The sequence below is a fragment of the Jaculus jaculus genome, chromosome 3, assembly GCF_020740685.1.
Source record: "Jaculus jaculus isolate mJacJac1 chromosome 3, mJacJac1.mat.Y.cur, whole genome shotgun sequence".
Lineage (NCBI taxonomy): Eukaryota > Metazoa > Chordata > Mammalia > Rodentia > Dipodidae > Jaculus > Jaculus jaculus.
This window is the reverse complement of record NC_059104.1, coordinates 63,724,302-63,733,512: the sequence shown is the minus strand read 5'-3', so window position 1 is coordinate 63,733,512 and position 9,211 is coordinate 63,724,302.

Sequence of the window (9,211 nt, the reverse complement as noted above, 5' to 3'; positions counted from 1 at the left end):
CATGATTAAGATGACTGCACTCAAAAAAAAGGAATGGGTATTGGATAACACATGGAGAGATCAGATCCTAGTGTGTAGTTGTTTGGAATGTTAGATGACATGGGTGCTATGAAATAGAATATGTAGAGTCTTGGGCTGGAGAGATGGCTTAGCAGCTAAGAGCTTGCCTGTGAAGCCTAAGGACCCCAGTTCGAGGCTTAGTTCCCAAGGCCCCACGTTAGCCAGATGCACAAGGGGGTGCACGCGTCTGGAGTTCATTTGCAGTGGCTGGAAGCCCTAGCGCGCCCATTCTCTCTCCTCTCCCTCTATCTGTCTTTCTCTCTGTGTCTGTGACTCTCAAATAAATAAATAAAAAATGAACAAAAAATATTTTAAAAAATAATAATATATGTTCTAGCAATCCAACTTATTTTATATAACCAAAGGGATTGACTAAAAACATACTCTTGAAGAAATTACTTATTTCAATGATTCTTACCAGAAAAGACAAATCCATCTAAATGTTCAAGGATATGTGGATGGATAGATAAAGAACATATGGTAATGCACAAATGGAGTATTACTCAAACTCCCAAAGGAAGAAAATCCTGTCACACACTGCACAACCCCAGTGACTTAAGGTACCTACCTAGAATACTCAGATTCATAGAGACAGAAAGAAGGGTAGTTACAGCCAGGTGTGGTGGCACACACCTTTAATCCCAGCACTCAGGAGGCAGAGATAGGAGGATCATCATGAGTTCGAGGCCACCGCATAGTGAATTTCAGGTCAGCCTGGGCTAGAGTGAGACCCTACCAGGGGTGGGGGGGGGGAAGAAGGGTAGTTATTAATGCATGGAAGGAGAGGAGAACAAAGAATTGTTAATGGGCATAAAGATTTCCAAAGTGAAAGAGTTCGGAAGATTAGTTGTATATCACTGTGAATATACTTAACAATACTCAGTTATACATTTTAAAAGTCAGCATTGCTTTTAATAAAGTAAGTCATCAGAGTCAAGATTTAGAATGTTAAACTACCTTTGCTAATTTCTTTTCTGTACACAGATTTTTCCCTCCTTAGGTTTGCATGAGTTATATAATGAAGATCTGTGTAAATTAATCTAAAGAAGCCTTTAGAACACCTAAAATAATCCTAATAAGAAAGCCTAACAGAAGATGGTGTCTGCCTAACCGTGCTGCAACTCCAAGGAAGGAGAGGCAAGGAATTAAGGGGTCACTGGGACTTTTAGGGGACAGCAATCTCTAATAGATCACCAGTGGGAGGGTGTGGAGGGGAAACAGAGGGAAGTGATAGATTCCCACGCTCTTGGGTAACCCACCAGTCCGCCAATCACCCAAAGCGGCAGACCTAACTAGAGTCCCAGCCTCAGGCCACTCTCGCAGTAACTCATGCTAGGAATACAGGCCAGTAGCTCCACCTGCACAGCCAGGCCCAGGTGATTGCCGAGTTCCACACCTCCCCTCTGTGTGTTCACAGATACCCCTCCCCCCGCATGTCTTCAGGCCCCCCTCAACCCCTCCCACTTCGGTCCCTTTGCATCTGCCCCTGCACCTCCCGTGCCCACAGCAATGTATGAACAGCTCCACTCTGTCGTGCACCCCCACAAATTTGACCCACCCCATGCAGGTCCAGCCTCCACCCCCATGACCTCGGATCCACCTCACTCAGCCCTGTTCTGTCCCCAGGTAACTGTCCACCTGTTTCACTCTCCTCTGCCCCTGCCTGACCCCCTGCGACTTCCCACTTGCTGCAGTCTGCTCCGCTTCCACCCCAAGACTTCAGACCTGCTCTGCTGCACCATGCTCCACCCCCCCACTCTTGACCCTCACCACTCTGCCCCACCCTGTGTGACCTGCCCCCGCATGGCCCATCCCCACGTGATGTGACTTCAGATATGCTTCACCCCACCCCCACACTCATCTCCCCTGCCCATTGTGACCACAGTCCCATTCTCTCTGTTCCCACACTGTGATGGGCAGATTGCAACACAAAAGCAATAACATGAAAAATCAAATGCAAGTAAATCCAGTAAGATCTCCCAGTCCTACACTGGATCTCTTTAATCAAAACATAGATGAGACAATAAGATCAGAAACCCAAAATGAAGTTACGAACAATGCAACCCTGACAAAGGTATTGGTAGAACAAGCACAAAAGCAGCAAAGGACTGATAATGGTGTGGACACTGCCATCACTACACTAGACCTAATAGATAAGAAAATAGAAGGGCTCCAAACACAAAGGATATAAAGGAAAGCGGAGAAAAAAAAGGACCTTAAAAACCAGCTGGCTATGCTAAATGAAGACATAAAGAAATGCAAGGAGGAATTTCAAGAAGCATCCAGAAAATCAGAGAATGATGTAAAAAGGGAACTTGACAGAGGGATAGAAACCATACATAGAAAAGTAGTATAAAATGCAAGCCTAATTGAACAAGCCCGAAACTCCTTAGAGGCTCTCAAGAATAGAGTTAGCCATGTGGAGGACAGAAACTCAGATCTGGAAGACAAACAGAAGAAATACTTTGAGAGTACAAAAGTTTCAGTAAGTTCAAAAATTTTTGTGAACAGAACATGAGGGAAATGTGGGATATCCTCAAATGTCCCAACATTTGGATCATGGGAATACCACAAGGGGAAGAAATTCAGACCAAAGGCATGGAAAATTTATTCAACAAAATAATCAACAAAAACTTTCCCACTCTCTCAAAAGAAAGGCCCATCAAGATAAAACAAGCTAACAAAACTCCAAACAGACTAGACCAGAGGAGAAACTCTCCAAGACATATTGCCATTAAGACTCTAAACATTGACATTAAAAAATGTCCTAATAGCAGCTAGCGTAAAACAATGCATCACATTTAAAGGTAACCCCATCAGAATCACTTCAGACTTCTCAGTGGAAACCCTGAAAGCCAGAACAGCCTGGAATGGAACACTGCAAAGTCTAAGAACCTATGGCTCCCACCCCAGACTACTCTACCCAGCAAAAGTATCCCTCATAACAGATGGTGAAAGAAAAACCTTCCATGACAAAACTCAGCTTTACAACTATATGAACACAAAACCAAACCTACAGAGAGTATTTCAGAAAATTCTCTACACAAAAGAATCAAACAATCAACTTCAAGTACCTACAAGAAGCAGATCACAATAACCAGACTCAGAGAAGGCACAAAAAAACTTCAAAGTCCATGAAAACACCAAAACACATAAACCAACATAATATGGCAGGGATAAAATCAAACCTTATAGTCATTACCCTAAATATCAATGGCCTTAATTCACCCATCCAGAGACACAAGCTAACAGGGTAGATGAGAAAATTAGACCCCTCAATCTGTTTTCTTCAGGAAACCCACCTCACAACTAAAGACAGACACCTCCTCAGAGTGAAAGGGTGGAAAATGATATTCCAAGCAAACGGGATTAAGAAACAAGCAGGTGTAGCCATACTAATATCAGATAAAATAGACTTCAAACCAAAAATAATCAAAAAAGACAAAAAAGGCCACTTCCTACTGATCAAGGGAACAGTCCAACAAGGGTATATTACAATCATCAATCTTTATGGACCAAACATAGGTGCACCACAATTCATAAAACAAAACCAACTCAACAATAAAACAGAAATAGCCACCAACACCATCATAGTTGGTAACTTCAATACATAATTACCAGCAATAGATAGATCATCCAAACAGAAACTCAACAGGGAAGTAAGAGCTCAACAAAACTATAGAACATTTAGACCTATCAGACATCGACAGAACATTCCCAAATTCACAGACTACACATTCTTCTCAGCAGCCCATGGAATCTTTCTAAAATAGAGCATAATGGGTCACAAAGCCTGCCTCCACATATTTAGGATGATTGACATAATTCCCTGTATGATATCAGATCACAATGCTATATTGCTAGAAATTAACAACAAAATATTCACCAAAAATTTCATTGGCTCCTGGAAACTGAACAGCATAATTTTAAACAATAAATGGTTATTGGACAAAATAAAAAATGAAATTGAGAAGTTTCTAGAAATGAATGACAATGAGAATACATTGTACAGAGAACAATCAACCCCTACCAAACCAGATATGCAGATACACAGAGATGCCCAAGATCTCAACACGGAAGCAGACCTAATATGAACCCAAAATGGTTCAGGGAAATTTGCAGAAGAGGGGCCAGAAAGAATGTCAGAGCCAGACATTGGGTCATGATACACAGGGACATTTCCTTCTACCCAAAACTACAGGCCAACCCCACAATGCACGACCCATATACCACAACAAGGAGCACAAGGAGAAGGCTAACAATGGTACCAGCTTGACTGTATTCACTGACTACAAAAATTAAAAAAAGAAAGCATACCATCACAGTTTAGCTAGATATTCTTAAATTCCTAGACATTTTTCAATTCCTAATAATTTATAAAAAAAATGATAAATTTGTACTCATGTTTCTGAAATTTGATCTATGAGGTCCTAAATTCCACTGAATTCTCAGACTGTATATGCAAGAGCCTACACAGCATCTACAGCTGGGATGCCCACCGAGCACCTCAGATTTAATGCCTCTTTACCTATCACCTGCTTTTTGTTGTTGTTGTTGTTTTTGCGAAATAGTGACTTGCTCTAGCCCAGGATGGCCTGGAATTCACAATGTAGTCTCAGGCTGGCCTCAAACTCACAGCAATCCTCCTACCTCTGTCTCCCATGTGCTGGGATTAGAGTATCCCACCAAGCCTGGCTCACCTGCTTTTTGTTATTCTTCTTGTTTTGCCATCTCAGAAAATGACAGCTGCAGTCACCCACTTATCTAGAACCAAATGAGCAAATTAACCTTCATTCCTTTCTTTCTTGTGCGTTAATTCCATAAACAAATTATATTGCATCTCCCCAAAACATTTTCCCAAACCAGACCCCAACACCTCTGGTGTTAGGAAGTCACCCTGTCCTTCGCTCGTTCTTTACCAGTCAGTGTGAACAAGACTATGTAATTTCCTGTTTAAATCTTCTCCATGTCTTGGTTATTCAGTTATGGTGAAAGATATAGAATGTTTAGCAGTTAAACCATGTTTGAATATACAGTTCAGAACTGTTAAATATATTCACACTGACACATAACCAATTTCCAGAACTCTTCATCTTATAAAAGTGGAACTTCACATTCATTGAAATAACCCCCAACTTCTCCTTCCCTCGCATCCTGTGGTAATCACACTTCTGCTTCTGACTACTCTTAGCAGTGGGGTCATGAAGCATTGGTTTTCTGGCTTATTCCAATTAGCATCACGTCCTCACAGTCAGGTTCACTCCAGGACTGCCTTCCTTTTTAGACTAAGTGATAGTCTATGTGTTTGGTTTATTCATTCTGCATACTTCTCCCTGGCTTACCTCATGTTGAGATGAGATCTATAGTTAAAGCCCTCAGTGATCTGTGCCATGACCACCACTTCGTTCTTCCAGCCTTTCAGGCCCCAGGCACACTGTCAGGCCTGTGTTGAGTCCTCCCTTCCCAGGACTTCAAGATGCCTTTCTAGTTGGTTCATGAGATTCCTCCCTCAATTCCCTAAGAGCTCACCTCAAATGCCCCCTTCTAGCCACAGTCTGCCCTAACCACCTTGCCCAGAAAAGCAGTGCTCTGCTTCCTTGGTCACTTCATTATCATGACTCATTTTCAGCCACAGCACTTGCTGCCCAACACTATTTCCCTCTTTTGACATACATTTATCACCAATTTCCCAGCCAGAAACAAACACTAGAAAGGCATAATTTTATCTTATTCATTATTGAATTCTAAATGCTCCAAAAAGGGAATAGCCCATAATAAAAATTCAATCAGTGTCCTAAAATACTGAATGAAGGATGAGATGAGGTGTAGTGATTAACTCTGGAGACTTTGTATTTTCTCTTAATTAATAATTCATCTTTTATTAATTTTAGGTTTTGAAAAAACATGAATAGAAAGTACAGAGTTCCCATGTACTTGCTCTTCTCTCTCCTAGTTTGCTCCATTATTAACATTTTATATTAGTGGAGTATGTTTGTTGCCATTGATAAACCAATGTTTATTAGAGTCCACAGTTTATATCAGGATTCATTCTTTGTGATCTACAAACACACGATATGTGCCCACCATCTCAGTGTCCCCCAAAATGGCATTGTCACTCTATATTCTCTGTGCTCCCCTGTTTGCTCCTCTTCACATTCTCTCTATGCTGGAGTGTTTTAATTTTATGTGACCAGATGGCTGAATTCTCCCCAGGGCAGACAAGACAAAGCCCACGTTCTACTTTTCTGCTGCCCCAACACACTGCCTTTGTGTTTAATGTTCCTGCACTTCAAAGATATTAAAGAACAGCAGCATACTTCTCAAGTAGAAAGAAGAGAGAAAACCACTTCACCTAATAACATTCCATCTTGTACTGCTTTCAGAAAGATTGCTTGATGCCTAATTATCACCCAGCTGTGGTCTCTGGTGCTGACGTAGGAGAGCTATGATCAATACAGGGGCTAACTGGGAAATGGTTTCTCAATAGATTCATTTCCTCTTTCAATGATTCTCCTCATCCCCACTCTTCTCTTTCTTTTTGTCTTCATTTTCTAACAGATTTGTTAATTGAGACATATTAACGTTTGTTTTAATGCAATAGCATATTAATTAAGAAATTGCCAAACAAATTAATTATCCTGATATATTCTGGAGGAGGACTGTGTTTAAGAGTGTCCAAATAGCAGATGCTCTGATATTGGCATTGAGGTGGAGCTAGATGATCAGGAGAGCTGCTGAAAGACAAAGTATCTTTCCACAGAAAGAGGGCAGGGTGACCACTAAGTGGATGTCTTGCCTCTGCACCACCTAGGAAGGTGATGGAAACATCCTGTGTGGGAATGAAGATCTTAAGTTTGGCTACTAAGGGTACTTTTCTCTATTACTGATATGATCACTAAACATTGGATCATTTTCATTAGCCTTCAATATTGGGGTATCTTCTTGAAGAAACTTGGTCACAAAATCACCTCCACTGTCAAATGCAGAAACATCTTTCAGTGCTAAAAAAGATCATGTCTTCAAGAGAGGAAATGTTCATTGGATAAACTGAGTTCATAAATAGTTTGTTTCCCAAATTTCCCCCCAAATATATACATATACATCACATACATAAACATCATGTACATAGTCCCATGTGTTGCTATTTCTTTCTCCCTCCTCTTCCTCTATGATGTCTCTTCTGTGGTCCCGTGTTCAATTTCCCCATCTTTCTTAATACACAGTTTTCATATAATATTCTCCATTGTTTCATGAGTGACAAGTTTTTTTTTGTAAAGGCAAGAAGTTTGTCTGGAGCTCCATACACCATAATTAGGCAGATTAGGAATTGTGGATTGCAAGTATGAACTTGGTGCTCGTAGGCTTGGTAGTGTAAGTTCTGGCAGGAGTGCAGGCTTGGTCGGTCTTCTGGCTACAGCAGCACGTCTGGGTAACTATTGGATCCGGCACGCAAACAGGGCAATTTCATCAGAACAGAGACTCCCCTGGGAAATAATTAGTTCTGCAGAACTCATTCCTGGAAAGAGCTAACTCCTTCTGCCTCTGGGGTCTACACATGCTCTGCACATGTTCTGCCTAAAACTCCGCCTCTGCCTTTTTACTAAACTAATTGCATTTGAATTTAAATTTTACTTCCTTTGGAAGCCTCCAGTAGCCTCTCGGACTGTCAGTCCTCCTGGTCTTTTTCTTCTCTAAATCCATAATTGCTGCCAATACCCACAGCATGCTTAGTTATTAGTCCAGTGTTTTCCTATCTGCATGGCTGTAAACTTCAGGAGGTTAAAGACCATCTTTGTTGTTTGCCCCACAATTAGCCTTAGTTCCTACACATCATAGCAATTCAAAAATATTTAAATGAACAAATGAGTGCATTCAAATACCTACTCAATCATCCACAACAATGCCTCATGGGCACATCTACCTTAATATGTTTTAAATGTGTGATTCCTCTGAGCTTGGGGTCCCTTCTGCTGATCTGAGGCATACTTTGTCATCATTTTAATTGCTCTAACTAGAATCTTGGTGGCTGATCCTGATTCTTCTCCCCACCCACATATCCATATTGAATCAATCAGCAAATTATACCTATTCCCCAATATATCTTTTGTTTACTTATATCCACACCTGTTGTCGCTGTTCTACTATTAAACCACCTTTTCTTTCTTACCCAGAAGGCTAGCTTTCTGCATGATTTGTTTCCACTCTTGGTTCTCTCTAGTCTGTTTACCACAGGCAGAAAGATAGCCTTGGCAAAAACTAGAGGAAAACAATGAGATTCCTCTTCACTTTAATGTCTTCTCAGGCACAACACACAAATCTCAGCCAGTGCCTGGTGCCCTCCTCACTGCTGTGACACTGCCTCCTACCATTCTGCCTTTTCACTTGTTCCTGCTCATTCCAACATTGTTTTTGGTCACTGGACATATCACTTTTTTTATTCTTTGCTATTTTTTCTGTCTGCAAAACTCTCCACTTTTCTCCTTACAGGAGTGTTTCCTTCTTGCTCTTTTCATTCATTCATTCATTGACTAGCACTGAGGATTCAATCCAGGACTTCATACTTGCAAGGCACTGCTCTTCCATGGAGCCGCAATGTCAGAGACCATGACCTGACCGCCCTAGGATAAAAGAAGAACTAACAGCCTTCATATGGCCCCTCACTGCCCTGAGGACAAAAGAGAACTAGCAGCTCTCATGCAGCCCCTCCCCCGAGAACAAACAGCTGCTCTGGGAGACGTCACAAGAGAGATTCCGAGAAGATGCTCCAGAAGATTACGGCCAGGTGGCCCTACTTCCTCCTTCCTTGTACCCCCTCCCCCTTTTTTTCCCTCCTTATTGCCCTACCTGCTGGTTGATTCTAAAAGAGCTAAAAAATCCAACATTAAACGAGACCTTGACAAAACCTCCACTTGGTCTCCTTCTTTCCCGCCCGTTCTTTCAGGTTGCAGCCCTTCTCGACCACCCCATGTAACATTGGCCCCGCAGGTCGGGGGCACCACAACACCATCTCTCAGTCTAATTTGTAGACATTTCTTGAAAGAGGCTACCTTCTAACTAATCCATCAACTCATTTTTTAAAAATACCTAATTTATTTTTAACTGGTATACAGAGATTCAAGTATCATTCATTCTGGTATTTTCAAGTACTATT